This window comes from Castor canadensis, chromosome 12 (assembly GCF_047511655.1).
Source record: "Castor canadensis chromosome 12, mCasCan1.hap1v2, whole genome shotgun sequence".
Classification (NCBI taxonomy): Eukaryota; Metazoa; Chordata; class Mammalia; order Rodentia; family Castoridae; genus Castor; species Castor canadensis.
This window is the reverse complement of record NC_133397.1, coordinates 59,865,345-59,880,621: the sequence shown is the minus strand read 5'-3', so window position 1 is coordinate 59,880,621 and position 15,277 is coordinate 59,865,345. Positions and strand designations below refer to the sequence as shown.

At 38.1% G+C, this 15,277-nt stretch overlaps 1 protein-coding gene across 2 annotated transcripts in view; it reads right to left on the bottom strand.

The window, feature by feature from the left end:
* The window catches only part of Antxr1 (ANTXR cell adhesion molecule 1), a 218,450-nt gene that overhangs the window by 201,620 nt on the left and 1,553 nt on the right, over positions 1-15,277 (bottom strand). The window lies entirely within an intron of this gene.

The following is a 15,277-nucleotide window of genomic DNA, read 5'->3' as shown; positions in this document are numbered from 1 at the left end:
TGAAAGAGATGTTTTGTAGCTGGGTGCCAGAGGCTCATGCCTGTAATCCTAGTTATGTGGGAGGTTGAGATCAGGAAGCCAGCCTGGGCAAATAGTTCACAAGATCCCATCTCCAAAATAACCAGAGAAAAATGGACTGAAGGCATGGCTCAAGTGGAAGAGTGACTACTTTGCAAGTAGGAAGCCCTGAGTTCAAATCTCAGTCCCACCAAACCTCCCCCCCAAAAAAAAGAAAAAAAAAAGAGGTTTTCTAAATTCCTTTAGCATTTAAAGAACAACATTTGGAGGATTTAGATAATAGTATGGAGAAGACATAATCTCCTCTTGTGTCATTTGGTGAAGAAATCTGTGCCCGAGGGTAGGCAATATGACAGAGATAAAAAGCTTTTACCCCTCCCCTTTGCTTCTTGAGAATTATGAATAGAAGAAAGAGAGCAGGGCAGGGCAGATGCCAAGAATGAAAGACCCAAGCTTGGAGCTCAGGGAGACAATTGTCTAGTCTTCACTCACATCAAGGTAAACTGGGCAGTGCAGTGAGGGAGGACAGAGGAAAGACAAACTGATTTCATTATCATTTTAACTTGGATGGATTTAACTATAAACCAAAGAATTAAAAAAAAAACCCTCTATTGTTCCTTTGATTTTCTGTGCAGAATCCAGTACAGAAAGAAAATACAGGACCACATAGCACAGCCTTAAGCAAGTGCCAGGCCTTTCTACATGACAGACCCAGGCCCATGAAGCTAAGCCTACTATCTATATTCTTTGCCCATTTTATATTGGGTTGTAAATGTTTTCTTGCTCCAGGGATCTCAGTCAACTTTTTCTGTGAAGGGCTACACAGTAAATATTTTAGGCTGATGTGTGTGTGTTTGGGGGTGGGGGGTATGGTCTCCATGGCAACTATTCTACTCATTTTTGTTTTTTGGAAGCACAAAAGCAGCTATTGACAGTCCCTGAACAAAATGAATGTGGTTGTGCTATGATTAAATTTTATTTACGAAAGCAATCTGTGGGCCAGTTTGCCAAACTCTGCCTTAGACAGTCTCTTTCAGTCTTGCTTTTTTCTAATTCCTATATTCACCGTTGTGTCTTTCTCATGAAAAGCTAATAATAATAATATATATATATATGTATATGTATATATATATTTTTTTTTCCCCCTGATAGCTGAAATTTTGGTGCACTTTTCTATTCATTTCCTGTTATTTATTGCTGAGAACATCGACATGCACTGGGATATACATGGAGGCATTCTTTGTGATCTCATAAATTTTTCATGGATATTAGAAAGCAGAGTTTATTCTCTGTGGAGTATAAAGTTCAAAATATATTCATTAAATGAACCTCATTAATTATTGTTCATATTTTCTGTCCTTGGAACATGTAAATATTCAGAGAGATGTTTCTCACATTCTGTAAGATGATAAGATGGTTTCCATCTTCAAGCAGTCCAAATAAATGTGAGTTATCTCAATACGTTTTCTAAATGTTGAAGCATCTTTGCAGTCCCAGGATAAATTTTACTTGGCCTTAGAATATTATTCCTTTACTACACTGTTTTGTCTTGATATATTTAATTTAGGATTGAAAGTTTTTATTCAAAAGTTGGTGGGAAGTTTTGTGTATGAACATGTTATCTTTGGTAGATACTGACTTTAGATACATGCTAAATTCCTAAAGTAAACTGAGGAACCCTCCTCCCCCTATCTTTTCCTGTTTTCTGTAAGAGCATTGAAGTCCTCTGAGGATGTGCTAATGTTCCATGAAACCAAATGGTCAAAAGTCAAGGAACCTCTGCAGAGCAAGGACGGATCAGTCTCTCTCAAATATCCAGATTTTATTGGTGAGGGAAACACAAAATCTAGAAGGCTGAGCATCTTACTGAAAGAGATTTTAAAAAGTCACAACAATGAGTAATTGTTACTATTTTGGTTCAAAATTTAGAGATTTTTTTTCTCCCACCTATAATCCAGTAGGTAGACTTGGGAGGAAGAAAAGAGGAGTTGAGGAACTAAAAGCTAACTACATTTTCTTGCATATACATTCTTGTAATATGGATAATTTTGCTATTCTGCATAAAAATTACATTTTCCTTTTTTAAAAATTCATTCTCCAAGTTTTATATTTTGCTACATACACTCATTGATAACATTATTATGACTTCTTTTCTAGGGCCATTACTTTTCTGTCTTTTATGCTATATATATATTTTTTACACTCAAATAACATTTTCTGTTTTGATATCAATATTTTCAAGTAATTTTTTCCATAGGTGACTATGCGTGGCACACATTCTGAATTTTTGCATGTCTGAGAAGGCCTGGTTAAAGAATTTTAAAATCACATTTCAATCAAGACTATAACTGAGGTTTTTTGAGCATTTAATCTGATAGAGTAAAAAAAATGCTAATGCTAGCTTAAGACTTGCTTTCTTTTGATGGGGAAGCCTATGGGTTTTTTTGTTTGTTTGTTTTTTGTTTTTGGAAGAATGTAGCCTTTTCTACTTATTCATAAATTTTAAGAATTTATCTAAGATTATGTAAATTGAGGATTCTTTTAAAAAAATAATTAGACTGAGTATTTGGCAAATCAACTACACCTGAAGACTCCTTGCGAGTCAGGAGTTTTCCTTTTATTATTATTATTTTTGTTGTATGGTTCATGGTGTTTCTTCATCCTAGAATTCTTATTGTATATCTATTAGATACTCTGCATCTAGTCTTTGTATTACTAAACTCTTTTCATAAGTTCAGTCTCTGTATTCTTTTAGGTTAAATTCTGGGTAAAATTTCTCAAACTGTCTTCAGATTACCTAGATCTACTTTTTGCAATATTCAACAGGATAGTCATTACTTCCAATAAATTGGAATATCCAAGAAATAGTATAAGCTTTTTTTTAATGAAGCTTCTTCTTTTTAGTTTGTTCCTTCATGTGGCATATCGCTCTTATTTGTTGATACAGTTATCAACTCAAAATTTATTAAAATACTCAGAACTATATTTGTTTAAAAGACTTCAATGGTTATCATAACTTCTTTTGTATTATATTATATAACAGCCATTAAAATTTGAATTTTTTTAAAAACTTGATTCATTGGAAAATTCATTGGATAATTTTTACTAGAAAAGTATTCCCTTTTCTAGAAGAATTCATGGTATCCTAAAATTCTTTTATATTTTCTTCACTTGCAAGTGACATCATGGCTAGGTATACCATGTTAGGCCATACATCCACCAAGATTTATCCACCAAAATATTTTTATCCACTATAAAAGATGAATTTGATCAATTAAAATACTCCATTTGATGTTGCACAGCCTGTCTTCTTCCCATTTATAAAATTCTTATTTTTTCTTTAAAGTTAAAAGTATTGTACTAGGGAATGTGTAAGCATTAGTCTCTTTCAATGAATGATCACTTTTGATTCTTACACAATGAATCTATTTAATCTGCACTTTCAGGTTTTTCTTAAATCAGAAATTTCTCTTTTATTAAGTCTTTGGATGTATATATATATATTCCAGCAATGCAAAATATCTGGTAGCTTGGATATCTATTTTGTCATTCCTTATTTATCATCTTCTCTCTCATCACTTTCATCTAATTATCCGTTTCCTCTTCAAATTATGACAACCTCTCAAATGTGTCTTTGTTATTTAATTAGTTTTTCTGCACTGTCAGTTCTGCTCTTTACTGCTTCTCAGGTGACTTTAAAATGTTCCATTTAATGCTTCTTTAATTGTTCTAGGTCCTTGCCTTCACATTTCATATTTTATCTCCCATTTCACTAACTCCTTTTTGTATTTAACATCACTGAAGTCATACAAGGTTCTACAAGGGGGCATTTTTTGCTATTGAAAATACTTTCCATTAATATTAATACATCATTCTGCTATGTCAGAAATTTTGTTTGATCACCTATCTTTAGGTGCTAAAATTTTGTAGGTTCTATCTTCATCCTTGAATATGGGAAGGTGTAACTGAGCTCCAAAATATAGCAAACATATATATACGTATATATATAGTTTGTTAAAATAATATATATAGTTTGTTAATATATATATAGGTACGTTTGCTATAGTATTTGCACACTCTCACACTTATAAACTTCTCCAAAATATGTGCATACATGTGTGTAAATGGAAAAATGAGACCTGCTGAAACTATTCCAGGAATGGGGGGAGAGGGATAAAGGAGAATGGTGGAGGAGGTGAATTCAACTATGATGTATTGTAAGAACTTTTGTAAATGTCACAATGTACCCCTAGTACAACAATAATATATTTAAAAAAAAAAAAGTACAAATGGCCAATAAATACACAAAAAAAGTTAAAACAAAACAAAACAGCTTCTCCAAGAGTTTAATCTAGGGGACAGGAGCTGGTCTTGCTGGCTAAGGCCAAGCTTATGTTGTTCCTCCCCTCAGTCTGAGCGGGGATGGAATCGATCTTGGTCATTTTCACCATGAAACTTTATCCTTTCCAGGTTCATTTGTTTGTCTGTTTTAGACACAGTCACATCATTCCTGCTTGCCATATGTAGGATTTTCGGTCTCGCTTTGTGTTGTGCTTGTCTCTAACCCAGATTCACATTGTGTTATACCTGGCCTCATTCTTGATCCCTACTGCAGCCACATAATCAAACACAGAACTCTCCCATTTCCCTGAGGCTCAGGATCTATGGGAAGTGCTCAGCAACACTGGACAGAACCACTGCCACGAAGATGCCTGGTGTTCATAGGAGGGCTTTTCTGTGGCTTAACTTCCCCTTCCACTCTATAGTAGGGCTGCTGCTTCTGCACAACGATGATATATATACACAATGGCCTCTGGGCTCCACAGGGCTCACCTTGTACCTCTTGTGTGTGCCCTGCTCTATACATCAAGCTTATTTCCAGATTTGAGATTGTTCTAGAGGCTCTTTGAAAATCATTCCCTATTAGTTTTCTGTTGTTTTGTTTTCACAACTTGGCAACAGAGTTGAAAGTAGACCTTCCTTCAAACTCAACCTATTTGTTTTGTCTGTGGTGTAATTTCTTACAAGTGTGTTGCATGTCAGTGCTACCATCCTCTGCATGCAATGCAGGCTTCCCCTGGAGGTCTCCTAAGGCCTTCTCTGCTGGGAAAATGGAACGGCTTTAGATGGTAGTGGGAAAGGGAGTCGGGGAGAACCTGCTTATGCTTACCTTCTTTTTCCAAAGTCATAAATTTTCTTTCCTTTTTCATCTTTCGTTAAGCCCCTCAGCTCTAAATTTTCATTTTTGCACTTATGATGCCCTGAAATAGCACTTCCAAATACTACCATTGACTTTATTTCTGCTAAAGGATTTTCTTAGTTTTCATCTTTCTTTCTTTTTTTTTTTTTGGTGGTACTGGGGCTTGAACTTAGGGCCTCATGCTTGCTAAACTTTCTAGGCAGTTAATTTTCATCTTGCTGGACCTATTTACAGTATACCATTTAGTGACTCAGCCAGCCGAATTTTGAATGTCTTGTAGGTTCTTGGGAATCTACAAAGATTAATAATTAAAATACTTCACATATATATTAAGTAATTACTAAGCAGCAGGCATTGTGTTGCGCATTTTATATCAATTGCCATTTAGTACTCATAGTTAGCATGTTCAATGTGGCCAGCTCTGTTCCGAGCACAACTCTACATAATACATACTAGTATTTCCTTTTTTTACCAATTATGAAACTGAGTTCATAGAGAAGCTAAGTAACTTGTTCAAGAACACACAAATAGCTGGCAGAGTGGCTCAGGCAGTAGAGTGCCTAGCTAGCAAGCATGAGGCCCTGAGTTCAAACCCTAGTCCCACCAAAAGAAAAAGGAAATACTTGATAAGAACACACAGCTATTAGATTGGGATTTGAATCCCAGTGGTCTAGCCTTAGAATCTATACTCTAGGTACAACCACTATGCTCACTGTAGTGTTTAACCCTATGCTCTTAACCACTATGCAATACTGCCTCTCTATGGAGGGGTCAGAAATGTACAATCAGAGTTCCTAGTGTTAGGTGCTAAGACAGTGAAAAGTACCAGAGAATTTCCATGGATTATTATGAAATTTGGGAGTAGGGATTCCAGGAAAGGTTTTAAATTGTGACACTTAAAAAAGCCTCAGGAGTGCAGGTCTTGTTACTTGTTTTAATGGAACAAAGTGTTCAAGGTACTTCACCCATTTACCTTCAATCTTTTCTCCTTTTGTTCTTTGATATTATCTTTTATGACAGTTAATAATCAAGATGGCCATATAATTTAAAATCCAAATTAAGCCACGTCTAAGAGTAAAGGAGAAAGCTATTAAGTATATTTAACAACACGAACAGACCAGGATGATTCTGAACAAGGAAGGGATTTTGAATAAAGATATGATGTAGAGAGGTGACTGTCCCTCTTAGCTTCTTTTTGATCACAAGGAGCCCATAACTAGTGATGAGAAGAGAATAAGTACTAGCAATTGTTTTAAAGGATTAGTGGGTACCACCTAGGTAAAAATGAGAGTGGTAATGAGGAGCATTACAGCTGAAGGCAAGAAATGGCAAGAGTTAGTTAAGGAAGCTGCATAGTACAGTATTGTTGGAAATTATGAAGGTGTGTGATATGGTAAGAGAGGAAACATGGGAAATACATAGTGGGCTGAGCAATAACAGTCTTGAATCCTTTACTATGGAGTTTACACTTTATCCTGAAAGAGCTTTGAAAGTGTTTAAAGGGTAAGAGGTAGGGCTTAGGGAAAAAATGTTGAGATTAAATTTGTGTTCTGAATAGATCAATTTGGTACCAGAGTCTTGAATACAAGGTAGGGGGAGTGGTAGTGATAGAAAGCAAAGACCAATTTGAAGAATGTTTCAATGAACTGGTAAAAAAAAAAATGGTAGAGGCGAAAGCTAAAGCAATGACTAGGTAGAGAATGGGTTAGACCCAGGACAGATGTGGGAGCAGATATTGCCAGGCATTGCAGTGTGAAAAAGATTATTCTCAGATATTAGCTTAAGTACCTGGGTTATGGTACCATCTCACTGAAACTACAAATAGGGAAGGTGATGACTTTAGAGGGAAACATCTAGATGATCTCTTCTCTATGGAAAGCCATCCCTCTTGGCCTCAGTGCTACAATTCAATACTAGCTCTCTCTCCACTGATCTGACTGCTTCTTCTCAGCTCTATTTAGTGGAATTTCTTCTTTTGCCTAAACAATTCCTGTTGGGAATTTCTTAGGTTGGACCTTGGCCATCTTTCTCTTCAACCTCCACCTCTTCTTAACATTTTTAAATCCTGACATTATCTTGATATCATCTCAATATTATTTATAAATTCCATATGGACATTTTGAACTACTGCCCTTGGGCTAATAACACTCAGGTTTTCATTTTCAGCTATAGGGCATCAATCAAACACCTCCACCCAAATTCCCATATGTTCAGACTCAGCATGTCCATGGCAAGCTCCTCTTTCCTCTGAAGCCTGGCCCTTTCTGTTGTAATTCTCCTCTCCTCAATACAGAAGAGCTCCCAAGTTCATTATTTCTTTTTCCCATATTCTCGCTACAAGAAGAGGCAGAATATATGTATTTCTAAAATACATACATAAGCTTGTTGCTTTTGTCACTAGAAATCTTTAACCCAAAAACCTATTACTGTGGAATAGATCCACAGTAATCTCTTTACAGAATCTTTCCCTGTCACATTCATATCACAAAGCATACGTCACTTGGCTTTCCTCTATGTTACCTCTTTCTTTACTTTGTTATCTGACAAAATCCTACTCAACTCCTAAGTCCCTGGTCCAAAGTCACCAAACCTATGAGGCGTCCTAAATTCCTGTAATATCAACCAAAATTATTTCACTATTTCCCCAGTGATTTGGCTCTTCCACTAAACTGTGAGCTCCTTAGAAGTAGACATGCTCCAGGCATTTTGTAATTCTGGAAGTCTAGCATAGCTGGATAAATATCGAACTGAAATGATATGTTCCTTACCCTAGCCCATGATTGGAATCCAGGGAGGTGTCTTTTGTTAGTGGGTCACATCATTTTTCTAGGGGTAACTACCACCACCACTACTACCCCCAACACTGTAACCACAAACATCACTATCTTTCCATCACCACCATCACTAGCACTGTCATCATTATTAGACTACTATCATCATTATCATCATCACCATCACTGTTAACATCTCTACCACCACCATCACCATCTTTACCACTACCATCACTATCATCACTATGGCGTCATTACCACCATCCCCATCATTCCTATCACCACTACCACCACCTTCTATCATCTGGCACTTATGTGCCAAATGTTCAGTTAAAGATTTTAATCTTAACAACATTCCTGTGGATGTAAATTTAAATGCATATTTTATTAACAAGAAGAACTAAGGTTCAGAGAGGCTAAATAATTTCCCCAAGATCACAATGCTTGGTGAAAGACTGAGCTGACCCTTGAAACTGGAGATGCCTGATTCCAAAGTTGGCACGTTAACCCCTATGTTTGAGGCTTAGTTCATCTCCACGAGGCACTGCAGCACAGCTCATGCCTAGAGTCTTGATAGAAAAAGAGCAAAGGTCTCTCCAAACTAGTGAACACCGTGGCTTATATGTATATGCACCGATACTAGGAGTTGGCAACAATGAAGTGCTAAGTATGGCATACTTGTGACCTTAGCTCTTCCTCCTCCATATCATCCCCTGCCATCTAAAATAAGAACTCTTCCTGGAGTTTAGCTGTAAGTAGTATGCTGCTTTAGATATCTTTTCACCAGAGAAGAGAAAGGCCATCATTCTGGGGAAGATTTTCTTGTCTTCCTGTTCAGCCTCACAACTTACTGTGGGAAGGAGGGATCCACATCACAATCACCTGGAAAACTTCTGCAAAATACACAGACTCTCCCCAACCCTCTGAAGTTTGCATCTGGTTCTTGGTAGAGAACCACCAGCTTAGCATATTTACTTCCATGGCCTACACTTTCCACTGGTCCTTTTATCACCGAGGCCTCTCCACTTCATACTTCAGGTGCTCATTCCCCCTGAGCAGATGTGGTTCTTAGGTGCTAGAAATCAACCTCAGTGGCATGCCTTGCTTTACCCCACAATCCTTTAGTCAGGATTCTCAACCCTAAAGCCTTAGAAGACAACACAGAAATAAATGTAGAGGCATTTTTTTATTAGTTACCATGATGGCTAGGAACAGTAATAGTATTTAGAAAACAAATACCAGGGATATTAAGCATCTTGCAATAAAAAAAAAAGTGTCTCACCAAATATGCCAGCTGCACCTGCATTGAGGGAAACACTACTTGGAGCCCAGACACTCTTGATTCAAATTCGGAATCAGCCTTTGTAATATATGGGCATTCCTCAATTCAGTTCATTCCCTGCAGTGTTCTGTAAGCTGCTCTCTCTCCTCAACTCATCAACTTTCTTCATATTCCACCAAATATGAAACATATTCATGTAATATTTAGGTGACAGAGAAGCATGTCTGATCTCTCTTTCAACCTTCCATTTAATCCAATTTATCCCCACCCACTACCCTGGAGGTTTCATCTAAGGTGTGGAGGGAATGGGGATGGAAGGAAAAGAGGAGGAGATAGCATTGCCTCCTGGGAAAATGTGAAATATCATGTCTGACAGTAGTTTCAGATTGAAGACTATACCCAAGACATAGCTCCAAAATGACCTTTTTCAGGAAGTCGTACCTCTACCCTGTCTCAGGGACTACTCCTTTCTTGCTTTCTCAAGGCAAATCGCTGTGTAATTATGTTGGCAATGTTTAATGCCCAAACATATCTGGCTTTCCTTTTCTTCAAAATACATTTCTTCAGTTTCTTTCCATAAGGTGAGACCAAGTGACTAGTTCTGGCCAATGAGCTATGAGTGAAAGGATGAATTCTGGCTGGAATCTTTCAATGCCAACAAGACATCCTCTAGCATTTTCTTTCCTTGCAGCTGTGATGGTGAAGCAGATGCCAAGGAATTGCCACCAGCCTGGTTCCCAGAATAGCCCTGAGGACAGCTCTGGATACCCCCATCAAACTTGTATCACATGTGGAGAATAAACCTTTGCTATTTTGTGCCACTGAGATTTTGGGGGTTGTTTGTACCACAGTGTAAACTAACCTACCCTGATTGATTCAATGTTCTTTTGCTTGTTCAGATTCTTTTCATCTTTGTGCGTAGATCATGAGTCAGGGAGGCTCGGGTTTGAGGCTTAGTTTTACCACTTAGGTTGACCTTGGCCAGCTTCTCTCAACCTCAGTTTCCTCATTGTGAAATAGTAATTGTGACTGTACAGACCTTACGAAGACTGCAAAGACTGAATGGGATCATACAGCCAAAGTGTTTACCACAGTGCCTGGCAGATAGTAAGGTTCAGTAACTTACTTTTTACTTCCTACTGATCTAAACTTGACTTGGCTGATCCCTGCCCCAAATCTTTCTTGGAACCTTTAGCTTTGGTTGACTGGATCCTTTTAATGGCCTTCAGCCTAAAAAGCTAGTAGTCCAGGCTTGTTTCCTACTTCTTTTGCATTCATTGCACACCCCAGGACAGGACTTGCTGTCAGCATTGTGTTATTCATGCCATTACTGTTGTACAAGTAATACATCACTTATGATCAACACTGAGGATGTATTTATGTCAAATGAGTGTAAAGAATCAGCTAAGGCAAATTCCAGAAGTCAAATTACTTTCTCAGTGTGAACCTACATATCTAAAAAACATGTCCAATAATGTCCAAAAAACCCCTTTGCCTTTCATTGCAGAGTAATCAGGGGGAGAGGCAAGATGCAGTCTCTTGGTCCCACACCAAAAAGACACACAAGTTTTGAATTAGCATAAAGCAAACTCATTTGCATTTATGACAGCCAGGTCTGTCTAAGGAGTGGCCAGAATTTGCACCTAGACCAATAGAAGTCCTTTAGCATTTGGAGATAATTACAGGTTATCTTAGGATGAATTCCTTCTTCCAGCACTCTTGGATTCTATTCTCAGCTTGACACTGAGTTCTCCCAGGTCTCCACAGCTAAGGAAAGTGAGGTAATTACTTGGCTGGCCCAGACAGAAAACAAAACAAAGCACTTTCACCTTACTTATTCTTATTTTTGACCCATATGCCGGTTCTTCCTATTTGTAAGCAGTTCTATTAACTATTGCCTGGCTTGATTGGCCCTCTCCAAACCTAAATGGTAGAACCAACCACGGTTCATCCATAGTTCAACCATGTATTCAGATCAATATGAAAATAAAATAAGACAAAATTTTTCTGGCCCCTGAGGAATTTTTTTCCTGATGTCTTTAAATGTTATTGTAGCCATTGACAAAGGTACTTTCTAGTGAACTCTCTGTTTTCCTTACTCATAGCCAATTTTGCACTTTGATTACTCTAAGCCATCTCCCAAGGTACTTCTGAAAACAAGCTACATGTGTATATTTTAACACACCTACACATTTAAATTTTCCTTTTCCATCAGACTCAACTGAACAAATAAATAATTTATTGAACTTTTAAATGCAAAATAATCAGATGCCCTTTACACACTTCATGTCTAATTCATCACTTGATCCTTGAGATTTCTGTAGTATCTCGGCAGTCGCAGGGGCTTGGAGTGCTGGAAGTGTTGAACCAACCACAGCTGATTCAATGGTGGAACAGCAGGTCCACAATTAAGCAATCTTAATTGCTTTATGCACTGTGATTTACTGAAACTCTGATGCAGGGATTTTTAATGCCTGGAACCCACCCAGCTCGTTACAGTCCAACTGCACAGGGCAAAACCAAACAGAAAGAACTGGGCTGGGAGTCAGGAGTGGATATTGTCCTGGCTCTGTCATGCTCTCATCCTAGTACTTGGGCAGTTAAACCAGTGGGATGAACAAAGGTTTTCCCATCCATAAATTAGGGACAGTCCTGTTTGCCCTACCTACCAAACAAGGTTGCCTTTGGGGCCTCTGTGAAAAACCATAGGCATTTGTGAGACTCATACAGTATCTGACTCTAAACATTTCTTTTGTGCGTAGGTAGTTGGGACCCAGAAGGCATTTTCTCAGAAAAACAATACTACATCTGGTAGTGAGGTTCCCAGTCTAATGCTACAAAAATCTAACTCGTATCCAAGTCCCTGGGGTATGAAACACAGCACTATCCCTACATATCAGTACTACCATGGGATGGAGGATGATGGGTGCTGTGGTTAGAAGTCTGGATGAGTGACAAGATGGGGTGTCTTTGCATAGGGGAAAGAGAAAAACTGGTGCTGAAAAGAAAAGAAGTCACAGGCGGGAGCTGGGGGCCCTTGTGGGAAGGAGCTCATGGTGAGGCTGTGGGGGGCCCTTTCACATGTAAGGATTTATTGGGTGCAGGAAAGAAATGACAGGCTTTGACTTTGGAAAGTGCTATAAATAAAGTTGTTCAGTGCCTCCTCCCACCCTTCAGCCCACCCCCTTCTCCACTCTCCTATTTTCTTCCCCACATTCTATTTTTGAAGTCTTTAGGGCACATATACCATAGCCAGCACTTCCCTGAGATCCAAGATGGAAAATCCACATTCTCCATTAAGTGACTAATAGCTCTATATGAGACCAACACATGACACATAAATATGTACTGTAAAAACAGAAGGTCCTGCGAGAGCGGGAAGGGACATTCATGTCCCTGGACTGCTCAAAGCTTTAAAGACTCCTTGGTAGACCTAAGAAGAAGCTGCTGCTCCTTTACTATTTTTCTCTGGACAGAGGTCTTCTAAATCTGACTTTTCAAATCCCTGATTGAATTCCCAGCAATCTACTTTTCCTGACTATAACCAGAAAGGCATGTTTAAATGAACATGAAATTCCATCAGTAGAAAGCCTTGTGCAGCCCCGTTGCCAAAGCCGCTAATAACGCCCTATTGTGTTACTGTGGTGCTCTAGGTTATCATTACGCAGTCTTTGCTCCTGGTTGAGAAAACATGACGTTCCATTAAATGTATAATCTGGGTTCCGTCCAGGCCAGAGATGCATCCTGCTTACAGCTGAAATGAGCTGGGATTTAATGCCACAGAAAAGAGAACCAGTCACAAGGGGAAAGGGAGTTTCAGGGGTAGGGAGAAGAATGCTGGATTTAGTCTCTTGTGAGCCCCTGGTTTCAGCCTGTAGTCAGTGTCCTGCCAGCCAAAGGATCTTAGAAGCCCAAGGAAAAGCTGACTCAGCGTTCTTCCCCTTCCCCCTCTGCTGTGGTTGGATGCTGGACAGCAGTGTCTCAGGAGGTTCTTTCTAGGACAGAAGACCATGTCTTTGGGGACTACCCAAGGGCCTGTTTGCAATGGCTGCCTCTAGGACCAGCCCCCAGCTCTGGACTCAAAAAACACACAATTCTCTGGCTCAAGATAGTGAACTGGAAGTGTGTACATGATCATACCATGTTTTAGAAAGTTTTTTATTCAGCATAAAAACGTCCCTGTCTTCAAGCAAGTGAGGGGCAGCCATATGACTTCAATGTACAATCATATTCAATACTCAGCGTTATCACGTCTAACTTAAATCCCCTGTTGGACCTTTACTCAATTTTCAGCTTTTTAGCATAAACATCACTACTATGAGCATATGTCTAGGCACTTCTTTGTGACTATTTGGACTTTTTTTCCTCTAAGAAATGAAATCGTGGGATGGAAATGAAGACCTTCCACTGTTTTAAAACCATTTAATACACGTTACCAAATTGTCTTCTCGTCTGTACTATTCATAAGGAACCTGTGGCTATTTCAATTTAAATAAACTTAAATACAATGAAAAGTTCACCTCCTCAATTTCACTTGCCATATCTCAAGTGCTCAATTCTCACCTGTGGCTAGTAGCTATCTTATTGGACAGCATAGTTACAGAACATTTCCATCATCCTAGAAAGTTCTATTGGACAGTGCAAGTCTAGAAAGACTGTAAGCTAATTTATATTTTCCCTAGTAAGGTACAGCAGTGCCTCGCTCCCACAAGGTGGTCAACTCAGAATGTTGTGTTTTGGTTTTTTTTTAAATCTTTTCCAATCTAATAAAATTATATCTTGTTTTCATTTTTCTGATTGCCAGTGGAATTGAACTTTTTGTTCACTTATTGACTTTCACACACACGTGTGTGTTTAATCTTAAAAATGATGGGGTAGGGAATTTTCCTATTAAGGTTATTTTAACCACTTTTTTCTATAGTAAGATCAGTGTTTAGAGGGTAATTTATGTTGCAAAGTTTTTATAACTTGTTATTTTACTTATGGCATTTTTTTAGCTACAGAAGAATAAAATTTTAATATATTCAAATCTCTTATATTTTCCTTTATGGTTTCTTTATTGTTTTCATGCAAGCTCTAAACCTGAGATTACAGTCATATTCATCAAAATAATCTAGTTCTTTAGTCATTTCATTTAAATATTTAAATTTTCATTCCTTCTGGAATTTACTTTGTATGTGGTATAAGGTATAAACTAACCTTTTTCTTTCCCCATGTTATCAATCATTTGGCCAAAAATTTAAAAAAAAAATGAATTCATTTCCACCAAATGTGTGTGTACTTGCACCTATCTAAATTGTTCTCTTCTGTCCACCTGTTCTTTGGACTTTGCTATCCTGTTTTTTTTTAATAATTTGCTTTATAATACATGTTGCTATTTAGAGAGAAATTATTTCTTCATTATTCTTTTCCAAAAATGTTTTACCTGCTTCCTTTCCCCGCTCACATAAGCCTAGAATCATTATGTTAACTCTTCCCATCACCCAAATAAATTCTTTCAGGACTTGAACTGCGAAGCTTAATTCAACTTAGAAATTAATTTGGGGACTTCTGATTACCTCTATAGTATTGAGTCCTTCCATTCTAAGAATGGTAATTCTGTCCATTTTTTTCAAGTTTCCCTATATGTCCTGACAACTTATTTTTTGAAGAGCACAAAAGATGAGCCTCTGTGTTTTCAGACACCATCCCTGAGTATGTGAGCTTGTGCTCCCAGCCACTAGAAGTAACAAAACAATTTCCATTTCTTAGCATCGGATTATATTTTCAGTATCCACCTTCTCATAAATCTGCAAGCAAGAGATCTCACTTTTCATCCAAAGAATCTGGAGTTCAAAACAGCCTTTACGGAAAAACCAAACTCCAGAAGCAACTGCAAAGCACATTTGATGTCTAGCAGCCAGCTTATTTTGCAGGACTCTTTTTCCAACTCCCAAATACTTTCCAGTCTGTGAAATTCATCTCCCACCACTGTAACTGCAAGCGCCTCTCCTGGCACCAGGGATG